This window comes from Chrysemys picta, chromosome 14 (genome assembly GCF_011386835.1).
Source record: "Chrysemys picta bellii isolate R12L10 chromosome 14, ASM1138683v2, whole genome shotgun sequence".
Taxonomy (NCBI): Eukaryota; Metazoa; Chordata; order Testudines; family Emydidae; genus Chrysemys; species Chrysemys picta.
The window spans coordinates 33,567,988-33,594,972 of record NC_088804.1 but is presented as its reverse complement, the minus strand read 5'-3'; positions in this window follow the sequence as shown (position 1 = coordinate 33,594,972).

Below are 26,985 nucleotides of genomic sequence, written 5' to 3'. Positions count from 1 at the left end.
TATGATCACCCTTTGGTCAGGCTGTCAGCATCACTTGCTGTCTAGAGAGCAAGGCTTAGATCCTCAAAGGTATTTAGGTGTCTAATTACCATCAACTTTTTTTTCCGATGGGCGTCGGGCACCTGAATACCTCTGAGGATCTGGGCCCCATTCCTTCCTATGTCAAGAGATTTTTTTTTTCTTTTATCAAACCTTTTCAGATAGACCAGTACAATATGTCCTCACTGCCCAGGTGTTAGAGTGCATTTGCACCTCAGGGTGAGGTTTCATTAACATTTACACAAAATATTCCTTGATTAGATATCCTGTTCGGGGAGGGGAAGGCCACACGACAATTGTCTCCTAATTTCCTCCGGGAGTTCCCTCCACCCTTCCTACTCTGAGGCTGTTATGTCTATAGTTCCAGGGATTTCAATTTCTTTAGAATAAGTACAGTTGATCAACTTTTGGTCTATGCCATTGTTTTCCACACCCTCTGGCTGAATACACGCAATATCTACTTCTTCTGGACACCGAGATAGCTGGGATATGACCCTTGTAAAAAAAAATTAAATTTCTCTTGCCATAAAACTTAAACTGACCACCCCAGATCCTATGCCACATTAACCAACACAGTACAGATTTCTAATTGTACATTGACTAGTAATATTCACCGTTCACAGTGGATCATTTAACTCTATAAATCATTCAGTCAAATAATAGAAGCAATATCATGAGGCCAACTCAGTTCAAATTGGGAATCTTCACCATGAACTCTTTTGGGAACAATCTGTAGCTCAAGCAATGTTTTACTGCAGAAATTCACAGGTAATGATTTTAGATAATGGTTAAGTGTAGAAATTTCACACTGTGTTGGAGGAACAGTTTTAAAAAATGAAATTTATTGAATAATGTATTTATTGGGATCTATTTGTACCACTGAGCTGAGCAATCAATTTTTTCCCTATATAAAAGTAGTTAAATCAGTCATCATTAGGGGACCGCTGAGATTTCCATAAAGGACGTTATGAGATGGGTGAACAGTGAAAACAGTATTCATGAATGTTCAGATTCCAAATAGCTGACCTGTTAGCCCACGATGGGTGTCCTTTTTACCATTCACATTAATGCACATGGGATTTTGGTGGCCTATGTGTTTGGAAATTGGCTATTCTTCATGTGCATTCCTGTATGCACTTGAGAGTATAGATATTTGCTGGTCAGCCATTCTGGCCCATCGGTTTGTTCACCCAGCCAACCAGAGAACAGAAATAGTAGATCATGTGACATAAGTGACCAATAACACAGCTTGCATTTAAAAAAAACAGTGGAAAATAGCTGAGGCAAATTGTTGGGGAGCATCCCACTAGCTGAAATCTATTTGCATGAAGTGTTTGAATGATTGCGAACCATGGAAAAGGTCCTACACATGAGTCGACTAGTAGGTATCCTGCTAGTAGAAAAACAAAACAAACAGAAAAGGGCTGAATTCACTGAATAAATTCATCGCTATGAGAAGTTTGCCTGTAACCACATCTGGACAGTCAGTTTCAAATGAATAAACACAGTTCCCTGTGTCTTCAACTGGAACCACGTAAACATACCTATGGGCAGAATTTGGTCCTAAATGATTTTTTAGACCCTGTGGCCATAGTCCTCTCTGGTGATCTCAACTGAGTTATGACAGGGGTGAAGATGGTCACAAGGTTGATCTGCAAATTTAGATTTTAGTCAAATAGATTAGTGAATATCGAGACTCAAAGCTGACTGTCCCAAATGATTTTTGAGCGTGCCTTCTCCTTTCCTCATGTAAGGATCCAGCCTAGCTTGCTATAAATTAGATCAGATATTAGCAAAGATTTGTTGTGGCTGTTGCCTACAAATAAAATGCTGGAGAATGTTGACTACATATAAATGATGGAGAATGTTGGTAAAACTGACTACAGAATATCTAGAGAGTACAATGAGCCAAATTCTTCCTTGTTTCTACCCAGCAACACTACTGAAATCTATAGGGTTACTCAGGTGTAAAATTGAGTAGAATTTAACCCAGCTTCCAAACTGAATCAGTTATTACTCTATTGATTTTAAAATGAAAAGGGGAGGCACACAGAGCTTTCTTCAGATGTGTTATGCTGCTAAGAAGTTCTCTCTGCTTTGGGCCTTTTCCTTGTCACAAATGCTAAGTGCTCACTGAAATCCATAGTATATTTTGCGGGGCAATATCAAATTAGCATTTCATGACTAATTTAACATTTGCGCTGATTGTACATTTTTCTTCCGCGGGAGGATGAGAAACAGAGGAATTAAGCAGGAAATGCATTAGCAATTAACAATGAGAAGAAAATCCCACATTGGCTCCAACATGTTTTTCGATGTATTTTCTCTGAGTTCAGTATTTATTTTCTCTTCAGCCTGACAACTGTTCAAAAGCAGGTGCACACTTTGTCAATTAGCAAATAACATTCTTTGTAAACTGCCTCAGTGTGTGTAATTTGCCCAGGAACATCTTCTTTAAGTAATTAGTGCAAATCAATCAATGAATCTGTGTTTATGATGCGTAAAAAAATCTTGCTGGGAGTTTGGCAAATGCTGCATATAAAGCCTATTGATACACGTTATCTTTTATAAGTGCTGTTGATCTTATGCAAGAGAATTATCAGTTCACACTTTTGAAAAATAGATCAGTGACACTTTGATTGTGTAGCTTTTGATTTAGAGAGCTTTATGCATTTATTCAGAAGACTAGTGGCACTGTAACTATTTTACCACTTATTAATAAAGCACTTAAGGCATTGCTCAATAAGCCATTCACATTGAAAATGTGTAGATAGATTGAGCCTTTTCACTCCGATCTATCCATGTGACTTGCTCCAAAATCCATGTAACCTCAAGCTGGAATGCTCTGAGGAGTTAGAGCAATGCTGCATGGCATATTTCCACCCTCTGCTCTACTGCATAGCACAAACACACAGGTGAATGAGAGTTGTACAATAGTGGCACATCACAGCTCAGCAGACTGATATAGCTAGGGGAAGCCTTGAGCTGTATAGGAAAAGTGGCAAGAAGGGCCCCTGCTTCAGAAGGAAAAGGATGGGGGTTGAAAGAGTGGGATGAAGTGGTCATTGTTTTCATGGAACAAGAAGGCAACTGGCTGCAAGGAGAGTTTGGGTGAGGGTGAAGGAAGTGCAGGGAAGTGTAATGAGTGGGATGTGTTGACACATCCAGTCTGGCAGTTTGATGAAGTTGTCCAGAAAACTGAAACCAATTGACTCTGTCCCATTTGGGTGCAATCATATCATCAACACAATATGGATCCCAATTTTCTCATACCAGCCCTTCAGTATCTCGCAGAACTCCTATTAGTGGGTCATTGTCAACTTGAAATATAGTCAATGTTTTAAAAAGGAGTTGAACACAATTTAAGACCGGAACAGGAGAAACTGACTACAGTGAAACTGACTACATGGAAGGCACTGTCAGATGTAGTGTGACCTAAAAACGTGCAGATTTATTTAATTGTTTTTAGTTATAGTCCTCCTAGGTGTTACTTGAAGCTAAATGGAAATATTAACATAGAACCAGGTTGAGATTTTCAAACAGCTCAGAGAATTTAGCCACACATCTTCCCCTCCCGCCCCAATTAATTTTAATTTAATGGAAGATGTCAGGCTAAATCTCTGGCATTCTTTAAAAATTTCATCCATGATTTTTAAGCTTCTGAAAAGCCAACAGCTTAGAAAGATGCATTGTTTTACACACACACCCCCATCAGAATCTTTTCAGCATTTAAAACTCTATTATGATCAGCAAAAATATACATTTTCCATCTTAAACTCCAGCTTTTTTTATATAAACCAGTGTCACCTGGAGTGACAGCACTGGGCTGAATTTTCAGAAGTGCTCCGCATCCATCAGCTCTCCTTGAATGGGCTTCCAGATGTCCAGTGTATTTGAAAATTTGGCTATTTTATTTCATTTGCTTACATAGATCTGTGCCAATGTACACTCACTCGCTCTAGGGCTCAGATTTTCAAATGAGCTTCAGAAAATTCAGTGAGAGCTGGGTACCTAATTGAAACTTTCAGCCTGAGTGCCCTTGACGTAACTTAAAATCACAACACAATAAAAACCAAAACATAACTAAAGGGCAGCAGTCCAATTGAAGATAACGCACTGCAAGCAAGCTAGGCAAATTACCCTCCATTTCTCCAGCCTTACAGTTCCCACCCGTAATTTTCAGAGGCCTGGAAAGAAAATGAGAAACAAGAGCTGATTTCCTTTAAAAAATCTTCATACCTCTCTAGGCACTATTTAGATAGTCCCTGACCCAGAGAGTGTACAGTCTCATATGTTTGTACAGCACCTAGCACAAGGGGGTCCTGATCTCAGTGCCTAGCCAGGCCGACAATTGTGCTGCTACTGCTAACATGCCAGTAGGGGAGCTTTTGGATGCTTATCCTTTCCAGTATCTGGCTCAGAAGCTTCATAGAGTCACTAGCAATATCAAAATCCAGAAGCCCCTATAGAAATGGCCTGCATATATTGTAAGCTAGCACTGGCTTTAGGCTTCACCAGGATCTTGTGTATTTTGCATTTATAAAACAAATTTAACATTCTAAACCTTCCCCCACACCCCAAATATATATATTTAGAAATAGATTTCTTAATGATAAGCGTTATGGCAATTACATAACACCTCTTGCAATCAGGAAGTGCTTAGAAACAGCATGGGCCAAAATGTCTGTCTGTCCTTTTGGTTGCTGGTCAGTCATGGCATATCAGTTTTATGGATGGAGAAATAATGAATGACCAAAAATCCTTTACCTTCCAGAACAGATCAACTGTACAGCAATGGGCCTTCTTTCCCTTGTGCTTTTGGATGGCATTGATTTAATGAGACTGAAGAACAGTGGTAAACAGATTTTTAATAAAAAAAAAATGCATTAACAAATCTCCTACATCAAAGCAACTGGTCTACGTCCTCCTAGCCTGGGATGGTTGACACTGCTAGGGTGCTGGACAAACATGCTTCAGCCTGGTGATCTTAAAAGGCTGTGGTATCTTTCAGACAGTCTCATTCCGGAGACTTAATTAAAACCTAGTTCACTCCTTTATTCAATTTATGAGGCCTAGCCAGTAGGATTAAGCGATTACAGGCAAAAAGCCCCATTTGTGAAACACTCATAAGCTCAAGCTGCTAGGCTGCTCAGTTGTACTCCATTAAATTAATAAGGAATGAATAGGTTGATCCATTATGAATAAAGCTGTGGGGAGTCAGAGCATTGCTTCATACTCTCTGCACACTCCTTAGAGAACATTTGTGTAAAATGATGATGTTCATATTCATTCAATTGGAATTCTATACAAGTGGAATGCATAAATTACTCTAAAGATGGGGAGTTTATCTTAAACATTAACTGTGTGTGTGAATTAATAAGACTATTATAAAACCATTAGCATTCAGTGTATTTACCTACATATGCGGCATACCTAAACCAAATTCAACGATTGCACCTAATTGCTATTCTTGTTGTGTGATCAAGCTGTGGTTCATTTCCCCTTGTAGTCATAATATGTCTGAATTACAATTTTTCTATTAAAACTTTTGAATCCTTTCCCCGCCAGCTTTACATTTATTCCTGTAGGTTCTCCAATTACAATTGAATACACACAATCGTTACTGAATGAGAAGGAAAGGCGCAGCAGGCATGTATGGAAACAAAAGCACTGATAGATCAACAGATGCCTGAATATCAGTTAAGAGTTTAACATCAAATAGCTTCCATTCTCTCAGAAACTATCAGCCAAACTGTAAGGCCAGAAGGAACCAGTGTGATCATCTAATCTGACCTCCTGAATAGCACAAGCCATAGGATTTCCCTGAATTAATTCCTGTTTGAACTAGGGCATGTCTTCTAGAAAATCAGCCAGTTTTTATTAAAAAGTTTCCAGTGATAGAGAATTCTCCATGGCCCTTAGGCTTTTTCTGAATTCCTTTTAAAAAATGAGGGCTTGATCCAGCTGATTTCAGTGGAAAGACTCTCATTTAATTCAATGGCCATTGGAGTGGGCCCAAGGAAAGGAGAAAAAATAGCCAAGGGCATTGTGACAGGTTGTGGAGCACTGCCTTAACCTAGGCAAATAAGGGGTTAAAACCAACTCTTGGCTTGCACAAGTGCTACAGGGTGAGGCTATGAAAGCAGCTGCTCTAAGAACAGGATGAAAGCTGGGTAGAGTGAAAAGTAGGGCTCTAAACTCCGGGTTAGAAACCAGGAGCTGGGGGACTTTGCTTCCATTTCTAAGGTTAGCTGTTAGCTCTCTGCCTAATATATTAAATGTGTCCTGAGAAAGAAACATGATCTGCAGACTTTGTGAGTTTTTTGAGCTGAGATGATTTGCCAGGCTTCAGGACTAAAGCATATAACACATTATGAGGACTGATTCCACAGGATCACAGTTAAATGGCAATCAGAGATACACATTTTCAACAGTGTTGCTGAGCAGTGCAAGGAAGTTGCATGTTACCAGGGGTTGGCTAGCACTTCTGACCTTCATTGTTCCCAGTGGAAACAATGACAGTCTATTAGCCCTCCTCAAGGGATGTCATCATCTCACAGCAGTTCTGAAAATCCCTCAGGACATCTGTGGAACAACAATAATTCAGAGAGAGTTCACAGAATGTTAGAGCTGTGTGAAATGTTCGCACCAAATGTTGTCTGGATGGGAGTTTCATTTGGAACGCTGAGCTTCAATAGAACAGCCTTTCAAACATATGTGACCTGTTGTGAAGTTTGCAACACACAATCATATCAATTTAGTTCAAATGCAAAAATTCAAACACACAAAACCAGGTGAAACACTGCAGTTTTAAACCTAATTTTGCTTTGATTTTTTCCCCTCTGATTTAAAAGCTGAAACAGATAGCCACATAAATTCCTACAAAACCAAACCACAGAGTTTAATGTAGCTTTATAGAAAATTATTTTTCATATCAGAGCAGACCCTCATGTGAGAAGGAAATAATTACTGTACACTGTGAACAAAGAAATCTATGGGAGATTCTGACACACAACCTCTCCTTCTATTTTTGTTTTCTCTGTTGGAATCGTGGGGTAGAAGCTCCAGAAATCCATGATGGATCCATCCAGAGGTGGTCTTCTAGATGTCTGAATGCCCTTCACAGTCCAATGTACTATCCCTTCTAAAGAGCCATTGATCCTTTAGATTCAATAAACTTTCTTAGTTACACAAGATTTCAGGTGGTTGCATTACATGCTCTAGCCTAAGAAGAAACCATCCCTATTAGAACTTCAGTAGGAAAGACTGAAACCTAGATAGATATAATGGGCACCCTAGGCCTATGTAATTAGATGCAGATGTAATATTAAACATCTTCAGGGATAACCTCTTTCTGGCATTAAGGAGACCTTTGATTGGGAAGAATATCACAAGACAAAGAGTTGCTTGATGTCACCAGGGCCCATGAATTACTTAATCCATGCTCGATAGGAAGGATTAATAAATGAATTCTTGACTGAAACTACATGTAAAGTCTGTATTGGAGAAAGACTTATTCTTTGGCCCGACTCCAAAAGAAACTAATCATCAGGAACTTTGTGCAGATTTACAATTATTCTTTCAATAGAAAGTGGTTAGGCCGGTGCTGCTCTGACAGTAATGAAAAAGCTGCAGAAAAGGAGAAAATACTACAGCTTAAACAGAACTTATATGGATCATTGGATTGTATTGCTTGCGATGCTACCCTTGGATTTGTACAGAAAATTAATGTAAAGGGGCTATTATATATTAAACAGACATTATCGCCAAGCTCATCTGAGCTCTGAGGGACAGTAATATCATACAGTCTTATTTTTTGAGCCAGATACCGTTCCTGAACCAAGTGATAAGAAAGGACGTTACTGAGATAGTATGAAATATATATAATTCATACACGCTGCCTTTAACATGGTCATCTTTTATATCTAAAATATTACTCAAAGCATGAATTACTCAAACACTATTCTCCAGTAATACTCTCCTGGGGTCTAATCTAGAACCTATTATAGTCAACGGAAGGAATCCTATCAACCTAAATGTGCATTACAGTTGGGCTCTTATAACACTGCCAATATCTGTAATGTACTAGGGTGGCAATAAATACATAAATTGGGGCTAATAACCAAATTGTTGATAAACTCCTGTCTTTGGAATATAACTGAAAAGCAAAAATCACAGCCTGTTTATCTAGAATTTCTGACCTTTGTGAAAGGCAGCGGAAAATGTTTGTTAATTTGGTTTGTCTAATCTAGCTCTCCTGCACTGAGATTAGGTTGACCACCTAATAATTTTTTCTCATCTCTAACTCACAGGACTTTATTTTAATCTCAAACCTGGAGACCTTCACTAAAACCACAAAGCTTTTTCCCAGAGGCCTTCCTTTGGCCTTCAGAGCACTTCCCCCCTTTGCCCCCCCCCCCCCTTCCAGGATACTTTTTTGACATGAAAAATGAATTTCATGCTGGTTACACAGAAGGTCTGTAGTGCAAGAAGAGAGAGATTGTGTATGGGCTGTAGAATTCCTTGCTTCCGTAGTACAGCAGACCAGTGGTCTGTGTGATCCAGTATCCTATCTCAGAAGATCCTATTCCCAGTGGCATGAGGATTTATAGCCTATATGACTTTTATAATCTAGCTAGTGTAACTACAAACGTCACTCCTATTTGTATCAATGTCCAATCCTTTCTATATCCGTATTGCATTATTTACACCCCAGTAATCCGTGACACAGTTTGTGCACTAGATTTCACGTGGCCTGTGCATGGACATACAGGGGGGAGCATGACGCTTGAGTATGAAGCTTCCTTCCTCTTTCTAGGCTGCACGGGGCTTGACGCAATAGTAGTTCCTGTGCTCCCTGTGCTGTCAAAGGTGCAGAGACTACTTGCTCCTGCTCTGGCCTCAGCTTCAGTACTCTGAAAAGGGGACAGGGAAGAAGTAGGGCCATGGCTGGAGCTGACTGTGTGCAAGGAACAGCACCACTGACTATGGAACTCCTTACTTTGAGAGGTCAGGATGAATGCAAAACTTTTAGGGAACAATGCAAGTCCCTTCTTGTGCTAGCCCTTCCTCAAAGGCTGAAGAATGACATGTAATATTTTTCACAGACAAATAGTAGTAGCAACAATTTATGAATATTAGTAAACAAAATTTCTCATTAAATCATAGCAACTGGAATCATAGAATCGTAGTTCTGGAAGGGATCCCGAGAGGTCATCTAGTCCAATGCCCTGCACTCATAGCAGGACTAAGTATTATCTAGACCATCCCTGACAGATGTTTGTCTAACCTGCTCTTAAAAATCTCTAATGATGGAAATTTCACAACTTCACTAGGCAATTTATTCCAGTGCTTAACTACCCTGACAGGAAGTTTTTTCTCCGAAATCTAACCTAAACCGCCCTTGCTGCAATTTAAGCCCATTTCTTCTTGTTCTATCCTCTGAGGTTAAGGAGAACAATTTTTCTCCATCCTCCCTGTAACACCCTTTTATGTACTTGAAAACTGTTATGTTCCCCCTCAGTCTTCTCTTTTCCAGACTAAACAAACACAATTTTTTCAATCTTCCCTCAGGTCATGTTTTCTAGACCTTTAATCATTTTTGTGGCTCTTCTCTGGACTTTCAATAGGTCTGCATCTTTCCTGAAATTGAAGGAGTGGTAGAAAGTGGGGTCCTTTCAGGACAAAAGTGGCGTATTATCACCGAGACACTCTACTGATGGGGGCATTAGTAATGTGCGGATAGAGCATTTGTATTGTTGGAAACCTCTCCCAAAGATGGCAGTCCTAAAAGTAATTAATAGCTAGAATAGGGCACTGAAACGTGTAGCCATATTTGATAAAGGGGGCAAATAGCAGCTGCCATATCTGACCCCAGGTTCAACCCTTAGAAATATCCCACTTATTTGTAATGGTGACCCCACTGTATTATAATAGAATCTCCCTGAGGCACCAAAAGCTCTAATGCCAGCTCTCGGAAAGGAGGTTTGGTAAATGGTGACTGGGCATACAGCAAATGTCAATACATAATATACATTATAACATACACTTCAGGGTATCGGGACATACTCCCATTGTGCTAATATTTCCATTGCTGCCTCTTTTAATGCCTAAAACACTGCTACTGAAAGCGGAAGAGGACTGTATAAGGGTAGTGTATTGAGTCATTTCTCTTTAACTGGAAAAACTCTGCCTTCCTCTGTAAAAGTGATCAGTGTTCTGCACTAGCCACTCCAGCCTGTAATGGGATAGGACGCCATACCATTATGCTGGGCTTTAGAGCAGGGGCGGCTCCAGGCACCAGCGCAGCAAGCATGTGCCTGGGGCAGCAAGCCGCGGGGAGCAGCCTGCTGATCGCTGTGAGGGCAGCAGGCAGGCAACTTTCAGCGGCATGCCTGCGGGAGATCCGCCGGTCCCATGGCTTCGGCGGCAATTCAGCGGCGGGGACGCCGATGGCGCGGCACCGGCGGACCTCCCACAGGTATGCCGCTGAATCCGCATGACCAGCGGACCGCCCGCAGGCATGCCGCCAAAAGCCGCATGCCTGCCGTGCTTGGGGGGGCAAAAAACATAGAGCCGCCCCTGCTTTAGAGTAAGGTAAGAGGACACAGATGAGGCCTGCTGTCCTGTTCCTTCCTATAACCCATTGACCAATATATTATAACTGCTTCTATTAAAAGGTTAAAATAACACATGTTTAACCCCCTTCTCCCCTCCCAGAATGGTCTCGTTTAAACAACAGCTATTGACAAGGAAGCCCATGTTATCTGAGTGGTCTCTTAGTGTTCACATTCCAATATTTGGCTGTCACATGGATATCTCCTCCCCCCCCCCCAAAAAAAACCAAAACAAACCCCAAAACCACCCAAAATTATTTTAGAAAAAAAGCAATCACACAAAACATGCCTTTATGGCACTGGGCTCTTCAAGGGGTACTTCAAGAATGCTGGACTTGTGGGATTAATATGTTGTACGGCATTAGTACCCTGGGACACTGAGGGAGACAGAAATGCAAAAAGAAGAGAAAGACCCTCCTATCTATGAGAAGACTGACTGCTAGTTGGAACTGTCATAGGAGAGGAATTAGAATACAAAGTAACCTACATAGTTCCAAATGACAGCACTTTTGTCCTGCGTACTACCCATGATAATGCTTGTTGAAAGATAAATCGGTGGAAAGAGAATATCTACCTGCCTGACTCTGAAGTACAGAGTGGGTTTGCCTAATGTATTGGATACTCTATTCAAAACCAGTTCCTGTGAGAACATATGGCCCCTGTAATGGAGCCAAGGTCAGGGAGGTTAAAGGTGGACTTGCTACATAATTGGCAGATGTGTAATAGCCCAGGAGGAAGTTCTAACTCACCCCGTTTTTCCAAGTTTGAATACATGTAAGTGGCCTGTTAGGTCACTGACTTCCCTTTTAGAAATTTCTCACTGTCTTTTTTGGATCTATTCTTCCCTTTTTACATACTGCATCTGGAAAATTCCCCTGAATGTGCACCAAACACTTAGACGTTAAGGTTTGTAAAGCAGATAACCACATTATACTGTTTTTTCATTTTAATTGCATACAGGTCTGGGCACAGGCATGATCAGAGTTGGCACCATCAGTATCTTGCCAATTCTAATATTATCATGTTATGTTTTCCCATGGATTTATTGTGATTTAAAGGATCGGCAGATACAATCTCTTTTGGTTGGTAAGCACGTAATATCAATGAAAAATATCCCCCATGGAATAATAAACTCTTTAATAATAGAAATGTAGCAACCACAATCATGAAGAAAGTGATTACATTTTACATAAAAAATATAAAAGCTCATTTGATCCTAAGCTCCCCAGTGACACATTTATCTGAACTTTTATTTAAAATATAACATCCCTTACTTGCATCTCATTCAGGCCCTTTGTTAACACTAATATAACATAACAGTACAATTGCCTGTAGAGGAATTTAATAAAGGATCACTATGAGTCACTGATCCAAGCTGTTAATTCTGAACCTGCCCACAAATCTGACCCATAGAACTCCTAGGAAAGGTGTTAGAAACTACTGAGCATTTTGACATTGAGTCAAGTTTTACACGCTCCTATACAGTAGCAGTTAATGCAAACTAACTGACTCTTGCTTTAACAGCAGGCTCCTTGTCATTTTCTTCCCACAGAGGTGGCACATTTAATGTGGGAGTCCTGCCTGGATGTGACTTTCTAAATGCCTCTTCTCATACACTGTTTGGAAACCATCATAGTATGAACTAACCTAGCTCTTGACTTCCCTTCTGTTCTCATCTGCTTTCACACCCCATTTCCCCTTCACTATGGTTAACTGCCTCCTCCCTGTCTTTCCATTTCCACTTCTGGACTTACTTCTGGGCTGCCCTCTACTCCAGGAACCATTTCTTGACCTAGTTTGCCCATAAACATCTCTTCCATCAGGCCTATGTACCTTAGCCTTCCAGCAGGGAAATATTCATTAATTTAGTGATGACTCATCAATGCACCATAGAGAAACATACATAAATACACACTCAGCTTTGTCACTCACTCTTGCATCTGTTATGTTGTTTCCCAGCCCATGTTCTTTATTTGCATGTTGTCTTTAACTGTAAGCAAGTTAGTATGCGGTGCTTGTCCTCACACGTCTCTAAAACCAATGGAAAGATGAGGGATGGTCTGGTGGGAAAGGTGCTGGGCTGGAACTCCGGAGATCTGGGTTGAATTGCCTGGTTTGATACAGCCTTCCTGTGTGACCTTGGGCAAGTCATTTAGTCTCTCTGTGCCTCACTGGCCCATCTGTAGGACTGGGGTTAATAGCACTGCCCTACCGCACAGAGGTTTTGTGAAGTGAAATATATTAAAAGATGGTGAAATCCTCAGATACTATGGTAAAGGGGGCCATAAAATTACCTTAGGTGCAATGATGCTATGACTGCAAGTAGTAATAAAATAATAGTACAATAAGACATATTAAAGATGAATGTATCAGGCTCCCCTTGTTTAAGCTTATGAGAGGGCTCTGAGTTTTAATAAACTTTGTCGCTGTGTTCTGATGAGAAATAGCTTCATTCTATATTTGCACTGCCAATTGCTGCCATCTATATACCATCCTTTCCCCTGGAGTTTGGTCACCTCAGGAAGCTTCAGCTGATGATTGATCAATGAGAGCTGTGGTCTTCTCCTGTCAAAATCACTGCAGCATTTTATAGTGCTGGCCCAAAACTCTGTAGTGACATTAATGTAAGCTGGAGAGTGGGTAGGGCCATTTCTGGAAGAGGTTTTATTTTTCCCCCTCTCCCCCCTCCAAATATGATTGTGGTGTCTTAGGGAAATACTATTTTCAAGACAGATGAAAGGGAGGGGGAAGTGGGAGATGGGAGAAAAATGGGGCGAAATCACAGGATTAGCCCTTACATTTATTATTTAATTGTTAAAATTATAAGAAAATATATTTATCTAGGATGCTCAGATACCCAGGAGCGGCGCCAGGGTTTTTGGCACCCTAGCCGGGGGTCCTTCCACGCTCCCAGTTGTTGTCGGCAATTCTGCGGCGGGGGGGTCATTCCGCTCTCCCGGTCTTTGGGGCACTTTGGCGGTGGGTCCTGGAGCGAGTGAAGGACCCGCCACAGAATTGCCGCCAAAGACCCGGAGCACGGAAGGACCCCCCCGCCGCCGAATTGCTACCAAGGGCAGCAAAATCCCATCCCACCCCCCAAATCCTGGTGCCCTAGGCGACCACCTAGGTCGCCTAAATGGAAGCGCTGGCCCTGCAGATACCATGGTGAAGGCCACAGGCATAAGGACTTACCTAAGTTGAATCAGAGAAAACTTTACCTATTCGAAGTCTGAGAGACAAGGGTGAGGTAATATCTTTTATTGGACCAAATTCTGTTGGTAAAAGAGACAAGCTTTTGAGCTTACACAGAGCTTCTTTTCAGGTCTGGGAAACATACTTGGAGTATTAGAGCTAAATACAAGATGGAACAGATTGTTTAGTATAAATCCTTAACACACATTTCCAGGGACCATTCAAGATGAAGTGGCCTGTTAATGCCTCTCTAGTCACACGGGGGGAGGAAAGGAAGGGAGAGAGAAAGAAAAAGGTAACTGGAGGGGGGCAGTTGTTAGTGGGTTATAGGTTTTGTCATAAATCTCGTGTGTCTATTCAGTCCATGATTTTTGAATTATACACAAATGCAAGAAGCCTGGGAAACAAGCAAGGAGAACTGGAAGTCCTGGCACAGTCAGGGAACTATGATGCGATTGGAATAACAGAGACTTGGTGGGATAACTCACATGACTGGAGTACTGTCATGGATGGATATAAACTGTTCAGGAAGGACAGGCAGGGCAGAAAAGGTGGGGGAGTTGCGTTGTATGTATGAGAGGAGTATGACTGCTCAGAGCTCCGGTATGAAATGGCAGAAAAACCTGCGAGTCTCTGGATAAAGTTGAGAAGTGTGAGCAACAAGGGGTGATGTCGTGGTTGGAGTCTGCTATAGACCACCAGACCAGGGAGATGAGGTGGATGAGGTTTTCTTCTGGCAACTAGCAGAAGTTGCTAGATCGCAGGCCCTGGTTCTCATGGGAGACTTTAATCACCCTGATATCTGCTGGGAGAGCAATACAGCGGTGCACAGACAATCCAGGAAGGTTTTGGAAAGTGTAGGGGACAATTTCCTGGTGCAAGTGCTGGAGGAACCAACTAGGGGCAGAGCTTTTCTTGACCTGCTGCTCACAAACAGGGAAGAATTAGTAGGGGAAGCAAAAGCGGATGGGAACCTGGGAGGCAGTGACCATGAGATGGTCGAGTTCAGGATCCTGACACAAGGAAGAAAGGAGAGCAGCAGAATACGGACCCTGGACTTCAGAAAAGCAGACTTTGACTCCCTCAGGGAACAGATGGGCAGGATCCCCTGGGAGAATAACATGAAGGGCAAAGGGGTCCAGGAGAGCTGGCTGTATTTTAAAGAATCCTTATTGCGGTTGCAGGAACAAACCATCCCAATGTGTAGAAAGAATAGTAAATATGGCAGGCGACCAGCTTGGCTAAACAGTGAAATCCTTGCTGATCTTAAACACAAAAAAGAAGCTTACAAGAAGTGGAAGATTGGACAAATGACCAGGGAGGAGTATAAAAATATTGCTCAGGCGTGCAGGAGTGAAATCAGGAAGGCCAAATCACACTTGGAGTTGTAGCTAGTAAGAGATGTTAAGAGTAACAAGAAGGGTTTCTTCAGGTATGTTAGCAACAAGAAGAAAGTCAAGGAAAGTGTGGGCCCCTTACTGAATGAGGGAGGCAACCTAGTGACCGAGGATGTGGAAAAAGCTAATGTACTCAATGCTTTTTTTGCCTCTGTCTTCACGAACAAGGTCAGCTCCCAGACTGCTGCACTGGGCAGCACAGTATGGAGAGAAGGTGACCAGCCCTATGTGGAGAAAGAAGTGGTTCGGGACTATTTAGAAAAACTGGACGTGCACAAGTCCATGGGGCCAGATGCGCTGCATCCGAGGGTGCTAAAGGAGTTGGCGGATGAGATTGAAAAGCCATTAGCCATTATTTTTGAAAACTCATGGCAATCGGGGGAGGTCCCAGATGACTGGAAAAAGGCTAATGTAGTGCACATCTTTAAAAAAGGGAAGAAGGAGGATCCGGGGAATTACAAGCCAGTCAGCCTCACCTCAGTCCCTGGAAAAATCATGGAGCAAGTCCTCAAGGAATCAACTATGAAACACTTGGATGAGAGGAAGGTGATCAGGAACAGTCAGCATGGATTCACCAAAGGGAAGTCGTGCCTGACTAACCTAATTGCCTTCTATGAGGAGATAACTGGCTCTGTGGATGAGGGGAAAGCAGTGGATGTGTTATTCCTTGACTTTAGCAAAGCTTTTGATACAGTCTCCCACAGTATTCTTGCCGCCAAGTTAAAGAAGTATGGGCTGGATGAATGGACTGTAAGGTGGATAGAAAGCTGGCTAGATCGTCGGGCTCAATGGGTAGTGATCAATGGCTCCATGTCTAGTTGGCAGCCAGTTTCAAGCGGAGTGCCCCAAGGGTCGGTCCTGGGGCCGGTTTTGTTTAATATCTTTATTAATGATCTGGAGGATGGTGTGGACTGCACTCTCAGCAAGTTTGCAGATGACACTAAACTAGGAGGCGTGGTAGATACACTAGAGGGTAGGGATCGGATACAGAGGGACCTAGACAAGTTAGAGGATTGGACCAAAAAAACCCTGATGAGGTTCAACAAGGATAAGTGCAGAGTCCTGCACTTAGGACGGAAGAATCCCATGCACTGCTACAGACTAGGGACCGAATGGCTAGGTAGCAGTTCTGCAGAAAAGGACCTAGGGATCACAGTGGACGAGAAGCTGGATATGAGTCAACAGTGTGCTCTTGTTGCCAGGAAGGCTAATGGCATTTTGGGCTGTATAAGTAGGGGCATTGCCAGCAGATCGAGGAACGTGATCGTTCCCCTTTATTCGACATTGGTGAGGCCTCATCTGGAATACTGTGTCCAGTTTTGGGCCCCACACTACAAGAAGGATGTGGAAAAATTGGAAAGAGTCCAGCGGAGGGCAACAAAAATGATTAGGGGTCTGGAGCACATGACTTATGAGGAGAGGCTGAGGGAATTGGGATTGTTTAGTCTCCAGAAGAGAAGAATGAAGATTTGATAGCAGCCTTCAACTACCTGAAGGGGGGTTCCAAAGAGGATGGAGCTCGGCTGTTCTCAGTGGTGGCAGATGACAGAACAAGGAGCAATGGTCTCAAGTTGGAGTGGGGGAGGTCCAGGTTGGATATTAGGAAACACTATTTCACTAGGAGGGTTTTGAAGCACTGGAATGCGTTACCGAGGGAGGTGGTGGAGTTTCCTTCCTTGGAGGTTTTTAAGGCCCGGCTTGACAAAGCCCGGGCTGGGATGATTTAGTTGGGAATTGGTCCTGCTTTGAGCAGGGGGTTGGACTAGATGACCTCTTGAGGTCCCTTCCAACCCTGATATTCTATGAATCTATGAATTTAAGCTCCCAGGCTTTTGAAGGGATTGTGCTGTTTTCCTTTGAGAATAAAGACTGAGAGATCAGCTATAGAGTGATCGCTTTGTGAAGTGTTCACCAACAGGTGATGTGGGGTTTTTGTGTGTTTCTTCTATCATTCTCTTGTGTGAGCTCATTTGAGAGTGTAGTTATTGTCTGGTCTCACCCACATAGTTGTTGTAGGGGCATCTATTGCACTGGATGAGATACAATACATGTTGTGATAAGCATGTGTAGATCCCCTGGATCTTGAAAGGTGTGTTGTGAGTAGGGTTGCCAACTTTCTAATCACACAAAACCAAACACTCTAGCCCTGCCCCTTCCCTGAGCCCCACCCCTTTCCCAAGGCCCAGTCCCCCACTCAGTACATTCCCCCTCCCTTGGTGACTTGCTCTCCCCAACCCTCACACACTTTCACTGGGTTGGAGCAGAGGGTTGGGGTGCGGGAGGTGGTGAGGGCTCTGGGCTGGGGCCAGGGAGGAAGGGTTTTTGATGCAGGAGGGGACTCCAGGCTGGGAGGTGGGGTTGAGGGATTCAGAGTGTGGGAGGGGACTGTGGGTTGAGGCAGGGGGTTGGGGTGCAGAAGGGGGTGAGGGCTCTGGGGTGGGGCCAAGGATGAGGGGTTCAGTGTGTGAGAGAGGGCAGGGACTTGGGGTGCAGGGGCGGTGAGGGCTCTGGGATGGGGCTGGGAATGAAAGGTTTGGGGTGCTGGAGGGGGCTCTGGGTTTGGGGGGGAGCTCAGTGCTTGGGTTGGGGTGCAGGTTTACCTCGGGCGGGTCCAGGTCAGTGGAGCAACAGGGCTAAGGCAGGCTCCCTGCCTGTCCTGGCACTGCGCTGCACCCCGGAAGCGGCCAGCAGGTCCGGCTCCTAGGCAGGGGGCCAGGAGGCTCTGCGCACTGCTCTCACCCACAGGCACCTCCTCCCCCCCCCCCCCCAGCTCCCATTGGCCAGGACAATGGGAGTGCGGAGTCAATGCGTAGGGCGGGGGCAGTGCACAGAGCCCCATGGCTGCTTCCGGGGCACAGCACAGTGCCAGGACAGGTAGCGACTAGCCTGCCTTAGCCCCGCAGTACCGCCGACTGGACTTTTAATGGGCCATTCGGTAGTGCTGACTGGCGCTGCCAGGGTACCTTTTCGACCAGGTGTTCCGGTCAAAAACCGGACACCTGGTCACCCTAATTGTGAGGTCTGTTGATTATTGTATTAGTGGAGATATGTCTACAGGTTTTGCATCTGTTGTTTTGGCAGAGTCTGGTGCTGCTTTGAGTTGGTGTGTCCTGGACTATGGGAGGTCGCTTCTGATGATGAGCTTGGAGAGCCCAGGGGCGTTTTCTGAAATTCACAGCTATTACAGTTTTTCCATAAAGTATGTCATATGAAAATGTATATGGGTCATATTCTGATCTAGATTACAGTTGTAAATCCAGAATAACTTCAGTGGATCTACTCCAAATTTATGCTGGTGTACCTCAGCAGAATCTGGCCCTATATCTGCAATATTTATTGCAAAATATGACCACTGATTTCTCTCTAACTTTTTCCCTGCACACGTAATTTTAGAGGTTTGGGTAGGGATCGCTCACTTAGTGATGGTACCAAGACATAGGCAGACTTGGTAACATTCTGAAACCCCACAGCAAATATCTGCTGTGGATCTGGATGGAGACCATGGCAGAAATATATTCAAAATCTTCTATTTCCTCCTTTTAGCCTGCCAATCCCAGACCGCTTACTGCCATCCTCAAACTCCGGCCAGCCATTGCCATTACTGAGAAACTAATCTCATGCTCTGTAAGGAAGAGCTAATGGAAAGTCATTAGTCCGGGACTGTCCATGAGAGGGACAAAGTCTCAGTGCAGAGAGTTTCTTTCTTGTAACCAGCAGTCGAAGGTGTGGAATGGGAACAAGGTGTTTTTAGGGTTTGCGTTCTTAATCCAGAGCCAGATCAGATGATTGAGAACATGCCTGAGGTAAAGTGCATTAGAGAATCCACCTTGGAGGCTTAGGAAGGTAACTATGGTGAACCAAAAGATCAAAATTACCCCGTGTATTAGAGCTTGTACCTGCACTTGCACAACGTGCTGGTGTTCTCAGCTGCCAAAAAGAAACGCCTACCTTAGCTTCTAAGTACAAAATTTGTTTATACAAAGTATAGGTGAGCTTAGGTAAAATAGAGTCTGTGAACCATTGCTCCACTCTCTTCAGTTATGCAGATCCAGTGGCATTAATCCCAAAACGTACTATTCATATATTTAATAATGGGCCCATCCTACTCTCTGGAGCCCAGTTCCTCGGCTTCTATAATTCATCATAGCTCAGTCAAAGTCAATGGAAAGGAGACAATTTACATTAGCTGAGTTTCTGTCCCCCTGGGTATTTTTATAAAAGCTTTATACAAAAAATAACGCCTTGGCACACACAGTGAGCTAAGTGAGCTCATGGCTTTGCCCCCCCCTGCCTAACATCTGTTATAGTACTAGAGACCAACTGACCCTCATCTTCACTGGCAATGATGTCAGCCTTCATTGCCTACTAATGACATTTTCCCACAAACATCTTCTTGCTTTCTCCCATGCTAGCTCTTATGCATAAGAGGATATTCTCAAGGCCATGATACCTACAAATTGCTTGACAATGGCAAGGCCAGTGATGAAAGTAAAAATAGGGACTTACCTTTAAATTGCTACCTGGGGAAGCCGGGCTGCCCCGGTTCGGCACACTGGCTCTTGCTGGTACGCCGTACTGGGGCGTACCGGCTTACTTTCACCTCTGGGCAAGGCAGTAGGTCAGCAGTGTCCCAGCCCATTAAACTTACTATAATCTTCTTGCTATTTTCCTGTGCTCCAACCATGTCCATTAGTTGTATCCATCTGTTGTCTCTCTCATCTTGTAGTTCGATTGTAAGCTCTCTGGGACAGGGAGCATCTTTCTGTTATATGTGTGTATAGTGGCACAATATGGCTGCCATATCTAGGCATTACTACAATGCAAATAACTAATCATAATAAGTTTATAGACTGTCTGGGCAAGCATTCTACAAAAATAGCCTGCAGTAATATTTATTAATGATTCTGTTACCTGATTAAAGGGTGAAAATAGAAGGTTGTGCTACATAGCCTCCCCACCCCCACTGTGGAGCAGCCTTGCAACATCAGCTAGCATTAGAACAAGTATTTGTTTGTTTTTAAAGTGATAGCACTGTCCCTTGAAAGCAGTAATGTATGGATAGCTCTATTTAATAGACATGTAGGAATTGAGTGAGACGTGCTTGTTCTCTTACCAGGCATTGACTGGAAATGGTCATAAAAGAAATAAAAGTACATTTGCCTTGTTAATACAATTTGTATTACATATTCATAAACCATTTTATAAAACTCCCAAGGAAAAAATTCAATTGTACTGAAAGCACATAATGGTAGAGCAACCATACAGAAAACAGGCAGCATGCTACAGAATTAACTGCACCATGAATGAAATGCTATGTCTATAATAAACCCATTCAGATATAAATTATGGGAGAGTAGATGAAATGTTTGTTAAGCAATAAAGCTTGCAACCATACATGTGAAATTGAATGGGATTTATCATAAAATATTGTGGAGGATATGGCCTGAATATGTGTTACAAATTGACTGAATTAAAAATAATCCAGAGAAAGAAAGCTTTCGGGAGACTGAAATTTTAGGAAATGAGTTCATAAGCTATTTAGCTGTGGCCCAAAGTCCCCTGGTGCCAAGAAAAAAAGATTTAAGAAAATAAGAACTGCTTGATTTCTGAGAGGACCACAGATATGTTGTCTTAATTTTAATGTCCTAAATTTGTCATATAATCTGACTCCCTGTTGGGTAAAACAGTATCTCACTGGTTGGAGTAGAGGATAGGGAATTTGGCAAAACCCATGTTTGGTTAGTATGATTTACGGGGGAAGATTTTTTTTTCCTGAGTTGTTTATCTCAGTAAGGCTGCTGTATTGAGAATAGGACAGATATTTTGGTTGGACTTTAAAGAGATATGTGGTATGTTTTCCCAAAAGACCTTACCAGATATCTCAACACAAACAATAAAGTTGCTAAAGAATACATTCCATAAGTTTCCATGTAGCCTTTAGCTGGTCTTGGCTACATTCCACTTTTGAAAATTGCAGTCTTAGCTTTCTTTGGATCCTCATTACTTCCAAAAATTGTAAATACTCCCAATTTTACAACATGATGGAAATATTGTACATATGCTTAAAAACCTTAACAGAAGCACCTGAAATTATATTTAACATTTAAAAATAGGTATTTATGGGCTCTGGGGATAAATGAGAGACTGGATAGGTTTCAGCCACAAATAACATTTGTAGGCATGGAAACGAACAACAAGGGTCATCAAACTCTGTGAACTCAGTGCCTGTAATGGTCAAGAAGGAATGGCCTCTTTTCTCCAATACACAGATGGGCAAATGCATTTCAGGGTGGTAGGTCGACAACACAGAACTAGTTAGACCTTTAGGGACAGATCCTCAGTCCTGAGGGACAGAATGTAATCAGTTTTTCTCTGTTCACGTCATTAGAGTGACATTGATTTATGCAAGTTGAGAATCTGGCCTATAGTTGGCCCCAAAGAATAGAGAGTCCAAACTCTCTCTGTCTACAGAGTTTATGTGGTCTTACCTTGTTTAGTGAAACTAAGGTTCCTATTAACTTAAGTACCTTTGGCTTTGGTGGTGGTTCTGTTTGTTTAAAAGGTTTGTTGGGCTGAAAAAATGGATACGTAACTTCACTCATCAAGTTAATGTATCTGACTGACTGACTAACTTCTCTTAATCTTTTTGACTGTGCAGTCCACTAGAGCACTTCCGTTTGCCATTGCCTACTATACAGTAAATAAAGGAATTCCCTGTGATCTACTGGGTAAGACCTCTCTAACTTAGTTGTTTGTTTCCGGCTAACATTCCAATCCCATAATACGTAAAACATTCCCTTTCTTGTAGAACAGTAACAGTCAATCAGTATTTCTGTGCTAGATAAAGATGAAAGCAGGTTTTCAGCAGCAGATTCTTTTGTCACCTTGCAAAATGGGTCTACAAGCTTTCCCACTTAACAACCCAGTCACCCACCCAGGAGATATTTTACTGGTTTGTTTCATTTTTCCTCCCAGAAATACCACATGCAGCACAAATGTACTTCAGTGACATAGTACACATTGAGAATGGGTGATAGTCCTATCCCTTTAAGGCATGTGCCCATAGGAGAGTGAGTTTATTTTACTCACAGAAATGCAGTCTATCAGGAGCCTCTTTTCAACAGAGGAGGAAAAGCCTGTTAACTTGTCAAGCTGCATCTGAAAGGCCTTGGGTTCAAAGCTGCTCATCAGTGTTGGTTGACATTCCCCTTTAGTGCCTTTGGAAGTATCAAATTTGCCAGGTATTGACTGCATCGCTGAGTTATCTGTTGAATAAGCACAATCTCCATAAAGGACATAAGGCCGGGGACATATTCACCATGCATTTTAAGACATGGTTGATTTGATTTTTTCATTCCCTCCTCCCCCAAACATATTTCCTTCAAACTTAAACACTAAACTGTAACAATATTCTTGATTTGTTTTATTTGGGGAGTAATAGCATCAATTTGGCATTTATTTTTCAGGCATTTTGCTCAGGGGTGTGGGCTCTGGGAAGAAGTAGCACAATGCTTATAGTGTCTGAATTACCTTTTGCCCCCCTAGAGACGAATACTTCACATCAAGGTTAAGGTCACAGGCATGGCAGCATGAGCAAACTTGTCTGGCAGCGCTGCAGAAGACCAGATCTCTTTCTAGATATATATAAATAAGAGACCCAGGATCTCAAATCTAGAGTTTAATGTTTAAACTTTGTGTACATGTTTCTTAAATAAATTAAGAACAAAAAACCCCCAATGTTGAGTTAATTTTGGGAAGCACAGAAATCTAATTTTGGAGTTCGAACGTCATAAACTAAACTCCACAATGCACAAGGAAAAACAAACATTGGATAAAACACCTGAGCAGAGAAAATGAATGAATGTTCAAAATAATGCCTGCGACCACTCCAACAGAAAATATTTTGTGGACTAAAACACAATAGAAAGGGAATCTGAATCCTGTTTTTCTTCTGACTACTTTAAGAAGTACGTCCAATAAAAGATATTGCCTCACCCACCTTGTCAGTGTAAGATATTGTCAGTCAAGAGACATATAGTTCACTGCAAATTCCATTCCATTCCTAGATCTCTGGGCACGTTTATCATTGACCTGTCGTATCTGAAAACAGAATTGATTTTGGTGGGAGCTATGACTTTTACTCTTAGGACAGGGTTCTTACCCAACTTGTTTTACATTCTTAAGAGTAATTTTTTGAATGAGCCAATCATGAGGACTCTTACTGATAGATCTTTCAGTGGATATGTCACAGAACAAAAAATACATTATAAAACTGATGGGAACATTTTTTTTCTTTCAACTAAATATATATGTCAGTGGCCCTCCACTCAAGTGACAAAACCTACCCATAAGTCTGAAATTGATGAGAAATATTTATTAACAAAAGTGGTTTAAGAAACCCTGGGCATATTAGTGAGGATCAAATTCTTTTGGAACAATTAACAATGCACCCTCCCATGCCAAATATTTCCCCATTGCAAGAAGTAAACCTGAACTAAATCTTTTGTGAAGGTTCAGCAAATTAATGACAATAATATTTTGTAGTTCTACAACAGCTTTCACCCGAGGATTACACTGCACTTTGGCAGATAATAATTAAGCCTCACAACACCTTTGTGAAATATGAATCCACTCCTTTTTGCAGATAAACTGAGGCATGCCCAAATTATCTAACATGTCCAATAATCTTGAGTGCCCAAATTGAGCCTCCTGTGACCTAATTTTCATAGGTGCTGAATGTACCTTCCGAAAGGGGATCTGTATTAGGATTCTTGACACAAATGGACTCTGTAGCTCCCAGGCTTTCTAGCTCCCTGAATGAGGAACACAGCTCATGCTGCACAAGGCCTGCCTAAGTCTTGGTCCAGAATAAACGATCATGATATATGGACTGTTCACTGTGCTATATTGAGCACTAGTATCTTCCATTGACTATATTTGCCATGGTGGATACTCAGGACCTCTGAAAATCGGGGCCGAGGTATCTCAAGTTGGGCACCCAAAAACTTTAGCTCCCAAAATTCGTGAATACTTTTGAAGAATTTGATTTTAAATAATTTGCTCATGGTTATTCAGCGAGTCAGTATCAGAGCCATGAATAGAACTCCTGACTTTTGGTTTTATGCTCTAAGTACTGTGATCATGCTTCACTAGCCTGGACCAGAAGTGGAAATGAAGAAATACCACAGGATTTACTAAGAATACTATTTCCACCGAATTTTGCAAACTCAAGCGGTTTGGGTAGTTTTCCATCCTCAAGAAAGTGGTAGGACTGACTCTGCTCCTGGGACTTTCACCTCCATGAGTCTGCAATGGGAGACTCTCCTCACATTTCCTGCACTAGAAGGTGGTTGGGGTGCATGTCAGGCTTATTCTACTCCGGAGAGCAAGTAAAACCTACCCCTAGAACTACACACACACACACACACACACACACAATACATGATGTGAAAGCTTAGTGGCTTCAAAATCTCCGCCCACAAAGAGGACAAGGAGAGTGGGGAAAACTGGCACACCAATAGCAGGAAATGGGTGGAGTCCCAGTCTGTGTCATCAACTGACCAATCATTAAGGAAAGTCATTTGCTTGTCATTGATGGCAAAGGGGCTGATATAATAAAAGTCATGTCTGCCCTCTACAATGAGAAGCTGGCAAGGGACTGTGAAAGACACCAAAGAAAATCAATGTTATGCAGCTTTGGTGGGCTGGTGCAGAGTTCTGCAGTGCCAAAGTCCAGATGTGTGTCTTATTGAACTGAGTCCTTATATGTTTTATTTATAAATTACTGAGATAATTTATAAAAGAGATACAGCGGAAGAGGGAACCCATAACCTTATCATTCCTATTCTTTTTAAAGCGACAGCTACTAAAACCAGGGTAATACATTTTATGCTGGGGAAAAATATTTAACACAATAGATCTTCCCATAGTAGCGCTCGCTTCGTCTATCATTCCACAATTTTGCTATAAAAATCATTGCATGTCAATCATTTGATCTAAAAGGAATAATCTCAGATGTTATTCATCTGGCATGCCATGTTACATTATAGGTTTTTATAAGCCAACACTGAAGGTGTGAAAGAAATTAATTGCCGGTATTATTTCCCATAAAAACAAATAAATATTAATGGTTGCCTTTAAAGTCAATTGGACACTTGATTTTAATTCAAATTGTATTTCAACTTGTATTAGTTCAAGGACTGGCCAATCCTGGGATTTAAAATACAGATACTGACATTTCTGATTCACATATTTTAAACATTTGTATTGGGATTTCAACCACTCTCATAGTATAATAAGACTATGCATAATGACGTATTAAACATGACAGTGGCATTCACATCTCTGCTCTGAGTGCAGCAGAACATTAATAGAATGCAACGTTAGCAGTATTTGATTTTCTTGGGGCCCAAACTTCTGTACTGTTCTGACCATTCCATTCTGACAACAGGACTATGTTTTCATATAGCTTGAACCTCAGGCACTTCATCAGACATCATCAGTAGCCGCACTATAAGGCTCAAATGAAGTAACAAAGTGCAGGGTACCTGGCATATGCTCAACCAGATCACCTTTGCAAAGTTGGCCGTGCTTAATTAAATTGTATTTGAAACATAGAGATGAGGAGCTTGCCAGGAAAAGAACACACATGCATACAGTGCAAAGGGACTAAGGGTGGAAGAACCTCAAAATGTTTTGTTTAAATAAGCTGCCAAGAAAGATTAAGAATCCGAACTTCCATATACTCAAGATTAAACATCCAAAAGTTATGTATATTTGATCATCTGTGTTACCCAAATTTCTTCCTTCAGCAGAATCTGGGCTGGAAATCTCATGGAAAAGACAGTCTCATGAGATGTTTAGTTAAATCAAATCAAATAGTTAATCTATATAAGTGGTAACATTTAACAGAAAAGAAATTCCATCTAATCCAAAACATTTCACATTTTCTTTTAACAAAAAACATTTGCTTCCTCATTTGTTTCTGTCTTTTGCACCATAAATATGTCAGTTGTTTAAAAGATGCAAGTGCCCTTATAAATGTATGTGGGATAAGCCAGGTTGTAAAGGATTCAGGTTCATGAACTGTGTTTATGCACATTGTCTAGTTCTCATGAATAATTGATTCTTGTCCGTCCTGCACAAATATTTCTATTAGATACCATTCAAATGGATAGCAGGTATCTGATCTGGTTAAAAATAAAGAGGCTGGGTTCTTTAACTTAAACTGTAATGCAAGACAATTTGATTGGTGGTATACAGAGTGGAGTCACACATTTCAAATGGGATTCATTGAGGGAGAAACTCTGATTAAATATATGCACAATTCAGATGTGTAGTAATTTCTGAGAAGTAATTGTTCCAGACCATGCTGCCACATTGTATTTTAATTATGTGCGCTGTGTGTGAATGTGCAGTGGTGAATGGACTATCATTAAAACATGGCTTGTTATAACAACAGGTTAGGTTAGCTAGAAAGAAGAATATATTTGTACCTGGTAAATTATATAACAGGCTCATTATGTCTCAGGACTTAAAAAGCAGGCCATGCCTTCTCCAGAATAATGTAATGACCAGGAGGCGTGGAAGAGTAATTGCATTACCCAATATCTCTAAGACCCAGTAGGTGGGTGTCTGTTCCTTTACATTTAGAACCTCTTTAAAACAATTACCACTTCCTTCCACTAAAGGAAGAGTCAGTCTACACATGAGTCAATTCAGTTCTGAGAGCCAAAGTGTGC